Source organism: Cupressus sempervirens, chromosome 8 (genome assembly GCF_028749045.1).
Source record: "Cupressus sempervirens isolate cs-2001-9-10 chromosome 8, ASM2874904v1, whole genome shotgun sequence".
Taxonomy (NCBI): domain Eukaryota; kingdom Viridiplantae; phylum Streptophyta; class Pinopsida; order Cupressales; family Cupressaceae; genus Cupressus; species Cupressus sempervirens.
This window is the reverse complement of record NC_143125.1, coordinates 192,436,336-192,451,138: the sequence shown is the minus strand read 5'-3', so window position 1 is coordinate 192,451,138 and position 14,803 is coordinate 192,436,336.

The window sequence follows — 14,803 nt, the reverse complement described above, 5'->3', positions numbered from 1 at the left end:
TTAAGATGTCCAAAAGAGAAGTACCCAAGCTTAATAGAGACAACTTTCCTGAATGGAAAAGTCTAATGAAGGTGCATCTTGGAAAAGTCTAAAGATCATGCACAATATACCATCTCAGTAGAACATGTTGATCCCACTAGAGTACCTACTACAGAAGATATGAAGAAGAAGAAAGAACACAATCAGGCAATGTTGGAGATTAGTTCTGGCCTAAGCTATGCATAATTTGATGACATCAAAGGATGCGGCACTACAAAGAAGATGTGGGATGCATTGAACACCATCTATGGAGGAGACAAAAATGTTCAAAGAGCCAAATCTAAGAGCCTTAGAGGTAAATTTGATGACATGAAAATGGAAGAAGGTGGGAATATTGCTCAATATGTTGCTAGAACAAAAGAAGTTGTTAGTGCAATAAGAGGAGCTATTGGTCATATAGAAGATGATGTGTTGTTTTAAGAAAAGTCTTAAGAACACTACTACCTATTTATGCTATTATACTATCAACAATCCAAGAATCGGGATGTATTCCAAGAAACAATCTAAGTCTTGAAGGTTTGGTAGGTAGACTCACTACTTTTGAGCTATCTAAATTTGAAAATTATAAACTTGAATATCTTGAATCTATTTTCAAGGTTGAGTTTCTATTGAAAGATTTTGATGAGAAGAAGCAGAAGAAGAAAAGAAAGATAAAACATGTGTCTAGTGATAGTGATACTGATGAAGAAGATGTTTAAAAACTAGAAGCATTACTGGCAAGAAGATTCCATAGAGAGAAAGGCAATTTAAATGGTAAGTTACCCATCATTTTTTAAAATTCTAATGAGATTGGTCATATTGCTACTAAATGTCCAGAAAAGAAAAACTACGAAGGAAGTGAAAAGTATAAAGGTAGAAGAAATGAAGACAACAAAGATTACTAAGACAAAGGCAAGAAGTGCTACATTATTGAAGAGGGCATGATTCTATTTTTGTGGTGGTTGATAGGTTTTCAAAGATGGAACATTTCATTTTCTATAAGAAGACTAGCAATGCTTTTCATGTAGCAGAGGTGTTTTCCAAAGAAGTGTTGAGACTACATGGTTTGCCAAAGAGTATAGTTTAAGATCAAGATACCAAGTTTGTTGGGTATTTGTAGAATAAATTGAAGACATATTTGAAGTTTAATTCATCACACTATCCATAGAATGATGGACAAACTGAAGCTGTGAATCAAAGTTTGGGGAATTCATTGAAGTGCTTGGTTGGAGATAAACCAAAGGGTTGGGATATGATTTTAAAACATGCATAATTCACATATAATAATTTTTAAAATAGGAGTAATGGTAAATCATCATTCTAGATTGCATATGGGAGGAATTTTTGAAATTCTTCTAAATTGAGGAAGTTGGATAGAGGATAGATAAGTAGTACTAAAGCAGAAGAATTTGCAAAAATTTTGAAGAATATCCTTGAGGATGTGAGGAAGCACATTAATAAGATGAATATATAGTAAATAGCTAAGGTAGATGTCAGAAGGAGGTATAAATAATTCTCGTTTGGATATGAAGTCATGGTCCATTTGAGAAAAGAGCATTTTCTAGTGGGTACATATAATAAGGTTAAAATCAAGAAGTTTGGACTGTGCAAGATAGTGAAAAGGCATGATTTTGGGAATGACTATGAATTGGAGTTGCTTGCATAATTAAATATTTCACTAGTTTTTAACATTTCAAATTTGACAAATTATTATGAAGGAGGTGATACAGATGAAGTTGTAGAAGCACAATGGAGTATTCTAGTAGCTAGCTCAGCTACAAAGGAGATTAAGGAGATATTAGATAGTCATTTTGGGAAAAGTATAAGGAAAAAAAACTTATGAACAATACCTAGTCAAATGGAAAGGGAGGCAGTAGAAGATTCATCATGACTAGCAAGGGAGGAGGTTAACCATCTTGGTTTTCTTTTGAATACTTGAGACGTGATGGGGTTACTTCTTAAATTACCCTGAGTGTGATGCAGGAGCATCTTGGGTGTAAGAGAAATCTTGCATCAACCAAAAATATTTTATTTTAGTTATTTGAACAAGGGTTGTCTTAATGTAGGGTTGTTGTCTACAGAGACTTGCTACTTAGTAAGTCAGTCATACGAGCTCAAAATGTCCTAATTTTAGAGGTGGATGTTCATCTTGGATATATTAGCCTACCAGTTGAGGCTCAATGCCATATCATGTGTATTCATGGATTTATTGCAGATTTTTTGTGTATAATTTTGATATAAAAACTTTAGGATCACTGTTGAAGGCCTCAAGGTTCCCAAATGAGGCCCAAAAACTTGATAGCTGGGCACTTGTGTGGATCTAAGCCTGTAGATAAGAAGTCAAGGATTCCAAGAAGTGGTTATAATAGCCAATCAGACCAACAATTTAAAAGTTATGGCCTTCTGAATTTGGGCCAACGAAAACATCCACAATAAACTTCAAAATAATATTTGATTGACTCTATATTTATTATTAGGGTCTGTCAGCCTTAGGTATTATGTTTGAGGGTCTAGAACCTTCATGGGCAGTGTAAAATTCCCTATTTAAGAAATGCTCATACATTGTCTAGGTTAGCTTTGGGTGATAGTTCATAGTTTTGTATTGCAAATTATTGTAATGAAGGTGCCCATGTGGGTTGGCATACTTGTTGGTTAACGTGTTGTCTTCCTTGATTTGGTTTATACCTTGACTCTTAATATTCCCAATTTGGAGAAAGTTAAAATAGTTAACAATAGAATGGGTCAATGTAGGTATTCTATGGAGGACCCTTGAATTGTCAAGGTAAAACTCCATTATATGTAAATATTTTCAATGAATGTTTTTTTAGTAGATCAGCAAGACTTGGGGGTGTTCTCTTAACCCAAGAGCATAAGAGGTGTGACTATATTGCCCAAAACTTTAAACAATCTAGGCAAATTTCTGATGATGACTCATAGAGGTCCATAGCTATGAAGTCACATGAGTCACTTGAAGTTCTTCTAATACCTAAATGTAGTCTATGCAATCTACTAAATTCAGGATGCAACAATGCAAGACTATCTATCAATAGGTGCATGTTCATGATTTTTATTTACTACATTAGGTGCATTCATCACATCAATTTGAATTGTTATATTTTCATAACTTACATTGTGTGCATTTGATGACATGCCTCTACATAATCTCCTCATACACTCCCTTTCCTTTGATGCCTCTCAATTTTAAATCTTTCCTCTCTTATTCTTTCCCATTGCAGATCCAACATACCCTTCAAATTTAACATGAGAAAAATACACAATCAAATACAAAAAATAATAAATATGCATCATTTTTTTTTATACTTTGAAGTAAAATAATAGAATGAAGAACAAGAGTGACTTTTGGTTTTATTATTTAATGATAAGTTTAAAATAAAATAACATGGACATAAACAAATAGACCAAATCAATCATTTCCAAGAAAATTTGACAAAATATATGTACACTTGTTGCATAAAAACATGTGATACAATAGTGGGATGTCAAAGGAAACAAGATGGAAGTGTTTTAGCTGATGAAAACTTAACAAATTCACATTTTTCAATAACATGATCAGGTTATTAATTCCTAAGTTTACAACATCCGTATGATCTCATAACTTGATTGGGTTATGTAGAACTAGGAATCAAAAAATTAGAAGGGAGAGAGAGGAAGAGGGAGAGGATAGGGGTTAGAGATGTGTGTGTGTGTGTGTGTGTGTGTGAGAGAGAGAGAGAGAGAGAGAGAGAGAGAGAGAGAGAGAGAGAGAGAGAGAGAGAGAGAGAGAGAGAGAGAGAGAGAGAGTCACATCCCCTATTTGAAATCCTAATTATGATATTTAATAATTATTATTATTATATTTTTATATTTAGATGTGTACTATGAGAAATATATTTAAAAATTAATTTGTGAAATAATGGAAGTATACAATTATAAAAATGAAACATGATTTCAAATGGAAGAGTGATGAAGTAACTTAATAATTTGACTCAATAGTCCATACATAAGCAATAAAGACAAATAGTCCATTTTGATAATTGATTATTAATAATGTAAATTACATTTATCAATATAATATGAATATCAATAAATAAATTTGTGAATACTTACTCTATATTACTAATCAATTTTATCAAAAAATACTAATTACTTTATTAAATTATTTAAATCATTATGGTGAATATATAAGTGATCCATCTATAATTGATAAGTAAATGGTGGTCCCCATATTACTATCTAATATATGTTGAGTCAAGTATAAATAGTAATGAACCAAAATAATTAATTAAATCAATACTAATAATTAAACATTTAGAAAATAAATAAATAATAATATTTAATATTCATAAGGGTCCCCATTTAGGACGAAGCAATAGACATTTCATTCAGTGGGGCAAAGGAGACTGGCAACACTATAGAAATATAAAAGAAAGAAGGTAAATTTAAGGAAGGATTTATCTTGAATGAGAGAGAAATAAAAATATTAATATGTTTCCCAACAAACATATAAAATTCAGTCATGATTTAAGAGCATTTGAAATTTAATATAAATTCATTTTTCATGAATTAGAATGGAAAGAGTGGAGTTCACATGGAATTTTCTGGGGATAAATTTAAAAAGTATATCAATGCATTTGGAAATAAAACTAAGCATTCAAAAATCTAGGATATTGCTCATCATAAAAGGAGGATAGGTAAGGCAAGGTATGCACACATCTCATGACTATGCACATATCTCATGACTAAGCTAAATCTAATTTTGCTATTTAATATATATTTAAATATAAATAGGAATGTAGTGTGTGTGTGTGTGTGTGTTTAAAGTGAATTATGTGTATATAGGCTCTCTTATATAAAAATATAATATATGATTTAATATACATGAATTATGTAAATGTAATTAAAATATAATAGAATCGATAACTAATGTTATAAAATACATTACTTATGTACATATAATGGAATAAATGATTGACTAGATATGTTCTTATGATCCAAGTATGACTTGGTGGAGGGCATTCATTGTGAATATCATGATATGATCCAAGTATAACTTAGTGGAGGGCATTCATTAAGAGTGTCATGCTATGACCCAAGCATGTCTTAGTGGAGGGTATTCAAATTGAATGTCATAGAATGATCCAAGTATAAACTTGGTGGGGGAAATATGATATGAATGTCATATTATGCTCCAAGTGCACTTGGTGGAGGGAATTCATTGTGAATGTCATAAAATGATCCAAGTATAACTTGGTGGAGGGAATTCATTGTGAATGTCATAAAATGATCCAAGTATAACTTGGTGGAGGGCATTCATTGTGAATGTCATAGTAAAATAAAATAAATTGGTGGAGAATATTCATTATGTATGTTAATCATTTTAAATTAGACAACTTATTAAAGATATAAAACTATTCAATTATATTTATCATGAACTTGCTAGTTTCTTTTAATAATTATGGTGCCAAACTAAATTTAATAGTGGGGACATTATAGTGGTATTAGAGTGTGATCCTGACATCCAATAGGGAAAAATGATTAAACAAGAAATAATGCAACAACAATAAATATAATAACATTTATGCTTTGTGTTTTTTATCATTAAAAATAGTAAGAGGGTGTTGGCCCATATAACAAACTAGTATATTAATAGCACATTAATAGCACTAGCAACTTTAAACACATAAATGACAACAACCATCTTGCCTCTATCAAAAACAAAAAATTTGAAGTTTAGTGTATTAATAGTAATGCTAATGTAATGTAATAAAATAGTAATAATAACAGTGTATCTATGCCACACAGGGAGGGTAAAAGTTCCAAAGCCATCCAGGCTAAGCAAGAAACTAAAAAATGTTGGAATAATTTAAAATAACTGGGGGGTTGGGGGGGTGAATCAATTATCCAAGGTCCAAATGTATAAATAAAATTTTTCACAGCTTAGTGAACCCATAAAACATTTATCATCATGCATGCATCTATAAGATTATGTAACCACTTAAAACTTGTAGGTTACTATCAAATCAATTTGTAGAAATGTAAACATAAAACATAATAGATTTAGCAACACATTTGACACAATCATGTACGTGGAAACCCAATTTGGGAAAAACCACCAGTAACATGCTACTCTTTTTCACTCTTTTGAAGTGATTCCCTGTGAAAGGAAAACCATATTAAAGGTTACAATACACACTATTAAATGTGACCCTATTAAGAGTGAGCCTTGTTAGAGGACTTTAGACCATTGACTTGTAATGTCATCTAGTGAAAGGATTTACCTAGACTGATACAATTATTTAGAGAGTAACAATAAGGCTTGATCTGATAACAACTTACAACTTTATTTGTAGATTACAAATCTCTATTTTAGTACTCCATACTGGTTGGCCTTCAAAAATTTCAACTCTGATAGCTTTTTCACCCTTCATGCATTCATACCCTTAAGCCTTCTTGCTTAACATGCCAATGCAGACGCTTCCCTTGGGTCACTTGATGAAGAAATTCCCTTGACTTCTTTCCATCCTTAGGTTCTTGCACGTGACAACCCTTGCTTCTGACTAGCCATCCCTATAAATTGGAAATTAAGATCATTTTCTGTTCATTCTCCATCATCCAATTTAGGTTTAGGATAGATTAGGTAGGATTCAATGAATCTACCCCTTATTTCATATCTCTTCTAGAAACTTCTCCTTGAATCCTCTTTGAATTTTCCTCATAATGATTTACCTTGAATTCTATGCCACTAGCTCATCAATCTTATCTTTCACCCAGTTCACACAATCCAAGAAAACAAACTCGTCAACTTAGATCCATCAAATTCATGATTTTTCAAGTAATGCAACCACTCGACATTAACTTTCTTCTAATTCTCAACACACACTGCATTTCTTGGCATCCTCTTTAGAATCACTTAGCATGAACTAAAGTTAACTAGTGCTTGACATCAACTTAACTTTATTAGGCATACACTAGAATAGACTTTTACTTGGGTCCAACTAATTTTTTGCTCAGCTTGCATTGATTTTTCTCGACACCTACTATCCACTTAGTTAAGCTTTGTAGACAAACTTTGTTTAACATGTTCTTCTAAACTTGCATCTTGTAACCAACCTTTGTAACATTAAGTAGATTATCAATACATCATGTTATCATTGTCTTAGCCAATTCTTGTACTCCTTTACATAACATAACTCAACCTTTCCTCTAAGTGCTATTGTTACATCTTTTGATCAAATCCTCTTCATCAATAAAATAAGTGATAGTACTTAAATCTTGTAAGCAATTATCTTGTTGGAAAATAGCAAGTTTGATATTAGTGATAGAATAATAATTGAAACATATTGATCATACTTGTATCAATCTATTTTCAACAATATCCTTCTTTTGACAATCTCCCTCTTTGGCATTGATGGAAAACCAAACTAATCAACCAAATTGACTAGGTTAAAATAGTAAGACCAACAAATAACCAAAAAAAAAATTCCTCGTATTGAAATCTCTCCCTCTATCATAAACTTTCATCTTCTTAATAGGTTACAAAACTCCTTTGTGTCATCCTTATAACTCCCTCTAAATTACTTCTTGTATCTCCCTCTTACTAGATAGGTGTTAGGATTTCTCCCTTGTTGTTCAATCTCTAGTCTCTTGTATTTCTCCTGATCAATAAAAATCTTCCTCTTTCTTGTTTTTCCCTTTAATCAGTAAATATTTCCCTCTAGGATCAATTTTATTCATTCTTGTATTTCTCCTTCTTTGACAACAATGCCAAGGACTTGTCATCTTAACATGTAGATAAAAAAAAAATTAGTTTCTACCTCTATCACCTTGCTTGTGACTAATATCCTTATAACTCTCTCTAAATTACTTCTTGTATCTCCCTCTACAATTATCTCCCTCTTACTAAATAGGTGTTAGGATTTCTACATCGTTATTCAATCTCTAGTCTCTTGTATTTCTCCTAATCAATAAAAATCTTCCTCTTTCTTGTTTTTCCCTTTGATTAGTAAATCTTTCCCTCTAGGATCAATTTTATTCATTTGTGTATTTCTCGTTCTTTGACAATAATGCCAAGGAATTGTCATCTTAACATGTAAATATAAAAAAATTTAGTTTCTCCCTCTGTCACCTTGCTTGTGATTGAGTTGTAGTTCTAGCTATTTGATTACTTTAGGCAACTCCTAAACTAAGATCCACTGCATCAATTTGTAATATATGAAAATAAACTTGTTTGATGCAAGGCACTCCTTTTATTAGGTAGATAGCCTTTGATAGGGGTATCACCCCTAGTTTACCTCTTAGATACTTATGAGCATCCTTAGGTAATTCTTTTATGAAGATATTAGCAATTTGTTCTTTTGTGTTAACATATTCCATCTTCACTTCTTTATCTTGAACTAATTCTCTCAAGTAATGATAGTTGATTGCAATGTGCTTTGTCTTTGTGTGCATCATGAGATTATTTGATATATTTATAACACTTGTATTATCACAATAAAGTATCATTGGTTTTGTGATCTCTTATTTCATACCTTTGAATAGCTATTTGATCCATACAATGTGTACAATTTACATTAGCAAAAACATATTCAGCTTTAGCAGTAGATTGTGAAATGCAGTTTTATTTCTTGCTAGTCTATGTAACCAGCCTCTTGTGTAAGGAAAATGCTCCTCCATTAGTGCTCTTTCTATCATCAATGTTTCCTGCCCAATCAACATCAGTACATGCTCTTAATTCAAATTTATCATTTTTCTAATAGTATAGACCATACTCCTCTATTCCTTTCAAATATCTCATTATTCTCTTTAAAGCCATTAGATGATTCTCCCTAAGATTAGTAGAGAATCTTTCAACTATCTCTATAGATAGTTCAATGTCAGGTCTTCTATGTACTCTATATTGCAATTTTCCAATCATAGAGCTATACAATGTTTGATTCACCTCAGTTGAATCATCATTCTTTGACAATTTGTGTCCTATCACCATAGGTGTGCTTACTAGTTTGGAATCCTCCAATCCAAAAGTTTTCAATATTTCCTTGACATACTTTGACTAAATGATGTATATACCATATTTCATTTGATATACTTGCAAACCCACAAAGAACTTGATCTCTCCAAACATAGACATCTCAAATTCTTGCTTCATTTCATCTGCAAAAGCCTTACATAAAGAATGTTGACCTCCAAATATGATATTATCAAAAAAATAAATTAGATAATAGAATACCTTTTCCTTTCTCTATCTTCATGTATAGATTTCTATTATCATTAGTCCTTTCAAATCCAATCTTCACAAGATACTTATGAAGACTTTCATATCATGCTCTTGGTGCTTGTTTTAAACCATATAGAGCTTTGTGTAATATACATAACATGTCTTATTGTTAACATCAACAAATTATTCTATCTATTCTTTGTAAATTTCTTCCTCTAATATGCCATTCAAAAATTCAGATTTAACATGCATTTGATAAACTTTGAAACCTTTGTATGTAGAATAAGCAAGTAGAGTTCTTACTCCTTCCAATCTAGCAATAGGGGCAAAAGTTTCTCCATAGTCAATTCTTACTTTTTGTTCATATACTTTGCAAACTAATCTTGCCTTGTTCCTTGTGACTTCACCATTTTCATCTAGCTTGTTTTTGAATATCCACTTGGTGCCAATCAAATTTTTGTCTTCTGGTCTAAAAACTAGAGTCCATGTTTTATTTTTCTCAATTTGTTCAATCTCTTCTTCCATTGCTTTTCTCTAGTCCATATCTTCCAAGGCATCCTTCACTATTTTAGGTTCTTTCATGTTAGAAAATATGTATCATTTCTCAATCTATTTCTTATCAATGATCTAGCATCTTTATCTCCAATAATTTGTGTAACAGGATGATGACTCTTGACATATTTTGACAATCTTGGTTTAGCTCTAGTTTCTTCACTTGGTCTTTCAACTTTAGATTCACTATGTACATCTATCGGGTAGCTCAGCATCTCTTTTATGTATACTAATCTTAGAATCATGATGTGCTACAACTTCATTCTATAGCTCAAAATCTGAGTGTATCTTGGTTCCTAAATGCAACTTGACATTCATAGTATGTGACTCAATAGTCACTGAAACTTGCTATTGGTTTGTAGCTTGATTTGCAACATCTTCTTCAGTAGGAATTCCTTCATAACAGTATACAAATGATTTGTATTCTTCTAGTTCTCTCATAGGTTCAACCTCATATACTTCTATATATTCATCAAAATTTACATTTGCACTTTCCACAACTTTGTTAGTGTTAGTATTTAAACACTTGTAAGCTTTACATATTCTAGAATAGCCTAGGAATATACCATCTTCTTCTTTTTTTGCATATAGTTTACCATTCTTGAAGTCTTTGAGAATATAGAATTTACTTCCAAATACTTTAAAATATTTTGCATTGGGTGAGTATCCATACCAATAGTTGAATGAGTACCTTTTCTTGACTTGTACACGGTTCAAGGTATAGACAACTCTACTTACAACTTTTCTCCAGTATGTTAAAGTAACATTTTTCTCCATCATGAGTGTTCTAACATAGTCCAATAACAACTCCATTTTGTGGAGGGGTTCTTGGGGCATATGTCTATCTTTTGATTCCTCTATCATTATAGAACACCTCAAACTAATTTGATGTAAATTCTCCTCCTCTATCAGATCTAAATTTTTTTAGACTTTTACCTATTTCTTTCTCAACTCTTACTAAGTACCATTTAAAATTTTGGAAAGCATGAAGTTTCTACTTCAGGAACATAACTTCCATCATTCTAGAATAATCATCAACAAACAACATAATGCACTTATCTCTTTTGTAGCATTGCACTTCAATTGGTTCACACAAGTCAGTATGAACAATCTCTAGTATTTCTTTAGATATATGAGTTTTACTTAAAACTTGACTTTCTCATTTTGCCTAACTAACATTGTTTGCACATTATATTATCATGCTTCTTCAACTTAGGCAAACCTCTAAATTTTCTCATGTTACTATACTAAGTTATCAAAATTAACATGACATAACCTCTTATTCCATAGCCACACATCATCAAAATTTACAACTAGACAAGTAGCATCCTCTGTGTCAAGGTAGAATAGATTACTCCTAGCCTAATCACCCTTTCCAATCAATTTTCCATTTGTGTCATATATCTTAGCGATCTTGTTTTAAAATTTGGCCTTACATACTGAATTATTTAGTTGTGACATGCTCAAGAGATTATAGTTAAGTCCTTCAACATAGTAAGCATTGTCACAAAAAATCTTATCTATGAGTTTGATAGAATATTTTCCTTTTATCAAACATGGTGCATCATTACCAAATCTTACACTATTTCCATCATAACAATTCAAGGTAATGAATTTACTTTTGTCTCCATTTATGTGATGTGAACACCCACTGTCAATGATCCACTTGTCATTCTTGTTCACACAAGTCGCCAATGTAGTTGCCTCATCTTAATCAAATTAGTCCTTCATTAAGACATACACCACTTCATCATCATGTTCATTAGATTTATCTTCTGTTTCCTCTTCAACAATATAGCATGACTTTTTGCCTTTGTCTTTGTGGTCCTTACTGTCTTCATCTCTTCTACTTTTGTACTTTTCACCACCTCTATATTTCTTCTTTTCTGGACATCTAGTAGTAATATGACCAACCTCATTGCAATTGAAATAAATGATAGGTATTTTACCTTTGAACTTGCCTTTACCTTTGTGGAATCTTCTTGCCAATAGTGCTTCAAATTGTTCTACATTCTCCTCATCTATATCACTATCACTAGACACATACTTTATCTTTTTCTTGATCTTCTTCTCATCAGGTTCCTTCAATGACACCTTATCTTTGAAAGAAGATTCAATATTCTTAGGTTTGTAATTATTAAAGTGAGATAGCTCAAAGGCAATCAGCATATCTACCAGATCTTCAAGTGATAGATTATTCCCTGGTATACATCTCAGTTCATGAATTGTGCATATATAGATAATAGTGTTCTTAAAACTTTTCTTAGTACAGTATCATCATCTATTGTGCTAGTAGCTCCTCTTATTGCATTAACAACTTATTTTATCCTTGCCACATATTGAACAATATTTTCAGCTTCTTCCATTCTCATATCATCAAACTTACCTCTGAGACTTTCATCTTTGGCTCTTAGAACATTAGTGTCTCCTCCATAGATGGTGATTAAGGCATCCCACATTTTCTTTTCATTGTCAAGACCTTTGATATCATCAAATTTGGCATAGCCTAGGGCAGAAGCAGTCTCAAGAATTGCCTAGTTATGTTTTTTCTTCTTTTTCATATCCTCGATAGTTGAAGCTCTAGCAAGATCAAGATGCTCAATAGTAATGGTAGATTGTGCATGATCTCCAAGTCCTCCAAGGTGTAGCTTCATCAAACTTTTCCATGCAAGAAAATTATCTCTATTAAGCTTGAGTACTTCTCTTTTTGACATCTTGATCTTTGTGCTTTTAGTACCTCCAAATTGGTCCTCTTAAATAGATTGCTCTGATACCAATTGTTGGAATACTTTAGAATAATTTGGAGGGGAAGGGTGAATCAATTATCCAAGGTCTAGATGTATAAATAAAACTTTTCATAGCTCAATGAACCCATAAAACATTTATCATCATGCATGCATCCATAAGATTATACAATCACTTAAAACTTGTAGGTTATTGTCAAATTATTTTGCAAAAATGTGAACATGAAACATAACAAATTCAACAACACATTTGACACAATGATTTATGTGGAAACCCAATTTGGGAAAAATCATGAATAACATGCTACTCTTTTTCACTAATCTGAAGTGATGTCTTGTAAAAGGCCAACCCTAGTAAAGGTTATAATACACACTATTAAATTTGATCCTATTAATGGTTTTCAATCACCCTATTAGGAGTAAGCCTTGTTAGAGGACTTAAGACCATTCACTTGGAATGTTACCCAGTTAAAGGATTTACAAATGACTATTAGGTCAACCTTAATCCAAAGGATTTACCCTACACTGATACAATTATTAGAGAGTAAGAATAAGGCTTTATCTGATAACAAATTTCAACTTCATTTGTAGATTATAGATCTCTATTTTAGGCCTCCATTCTACTTGTCCATCATACATTTCAGCTCTGATAGCTTGCTCACCCTTCAAGAATTCATTGTCTTAAGCCTTCTTTCTTAACATGCCAATATAGACTCTTCTCTTAGGTCACTTGATGAAGAAATGCCCTTGAATTCTTATATTCCTTAATTTCTTCCACATGAAAACCCTTTCTTTTGACCAACCATTCCTATAAATAGGAAATTAAGATCTTTTCTTATTCATTCTCCATCATCCAATTTAGGGTTAGGACAGATAAGGTAGGATTTAATGAATCTACTCCTTATTTCATATCTCTTCTAGAAACTTCTCCTTGAATCCTCTTTGAATCTATCTAAAAATGATTTACATTGAATTCTATGCCACCAACTCATCAATCTTATCTTCCACCTAAATTCACGCAATCCAAGAAAACAAACTTGTCAAATCAGATCCATCAAATTCTTCAAGAAATGCAACCACTCGGCATTAACATGATTCTGATGCTCAACACACACTACATTGCTTGGCATCCTCTATAGAATCACTCAGCATGAAATAAAGTTAACTAATGCTTGACATAAACTTAACTTTACTTGGCATCCAATTTTTTACTTGGCATACACTAGAATAGACTTTTACTCGGGTCGAATTGATTTTCTGCTTGGCTTGCACTAACTTTGCTTAGCACCTACTTTCCACTCGGTCAAGCTTTGTAGACAAAATTTTATAAATGTTTTTTTCTAAACTTTCTTAGTGTAACCAACCTTTTTAACCTTAAGTAGATTATCAATACATCATATTATCACTATCTTAGCTAATTTTTGTACTCCTTTACTTAACATAACTTAACCTTTCCTCTAGGTGCTATTGTTACATCTTTCGATCAAATCCTATTTATTAATTAGATAAGTGATAGTACTTAAATCTTGTAAGTAGTTATGTTGTCAGCAAATAGAGGGTTTGACATCATTGAAAAAAAAATGTTTGAAACATCTTGATAATACTTGTATCAATCTGTTTTCAGCAATGTCCTTCTTTTAGCTAGAAAACCCATAAATTTAAAAAAACTAGAATTTTTCCAACCACTTAGATATTAATGTGGAGGTCCATTCTTTCTTGAGGAACTAGAAGACATCCATGTAATCTTCACCCAACTTTGAGTTAGTCTTAGTAAATTATTCATGGAGGGCACAAAGGGTCACCAAATAGGCATGCATAAATTTAATAGAAAATTTGTTGGAGTCCTCTAAACGAGTGTTGAAATTGTCGACTTCCCTCCTCAACTCCTAAATCTTTGAGCCCTTCTTATCAATTTTGTCCTTCATTCTGCAACCATCCCACCACCATCCAAGCTAGTATCCTCCCTAGTCTCCTCTATAACTTGCACAAAAAAGTAGTTAGGGGTGGCATTTGGGACAAGGTTTTTTCTTCTGTTCTCCAAGGGGGAGAAAACAAGGGTATTTTTGACATTAGAGGGAGTGGGGGGGGGGGGGGGGGGGGAGGGGAATCAAGGATTTGATACAGGAATTAACAAAAATTTCCTCAATACAGTTAGCCATAGAACTACCAGAATCTGACCCACCTTTTTTTTAAGGCCCCTTTACACTTCTTTTTGGAAAGGCAGTTAGATCTATAGGCTCTAAGGGTTTCAATAACATCACTCGACTCAACAATA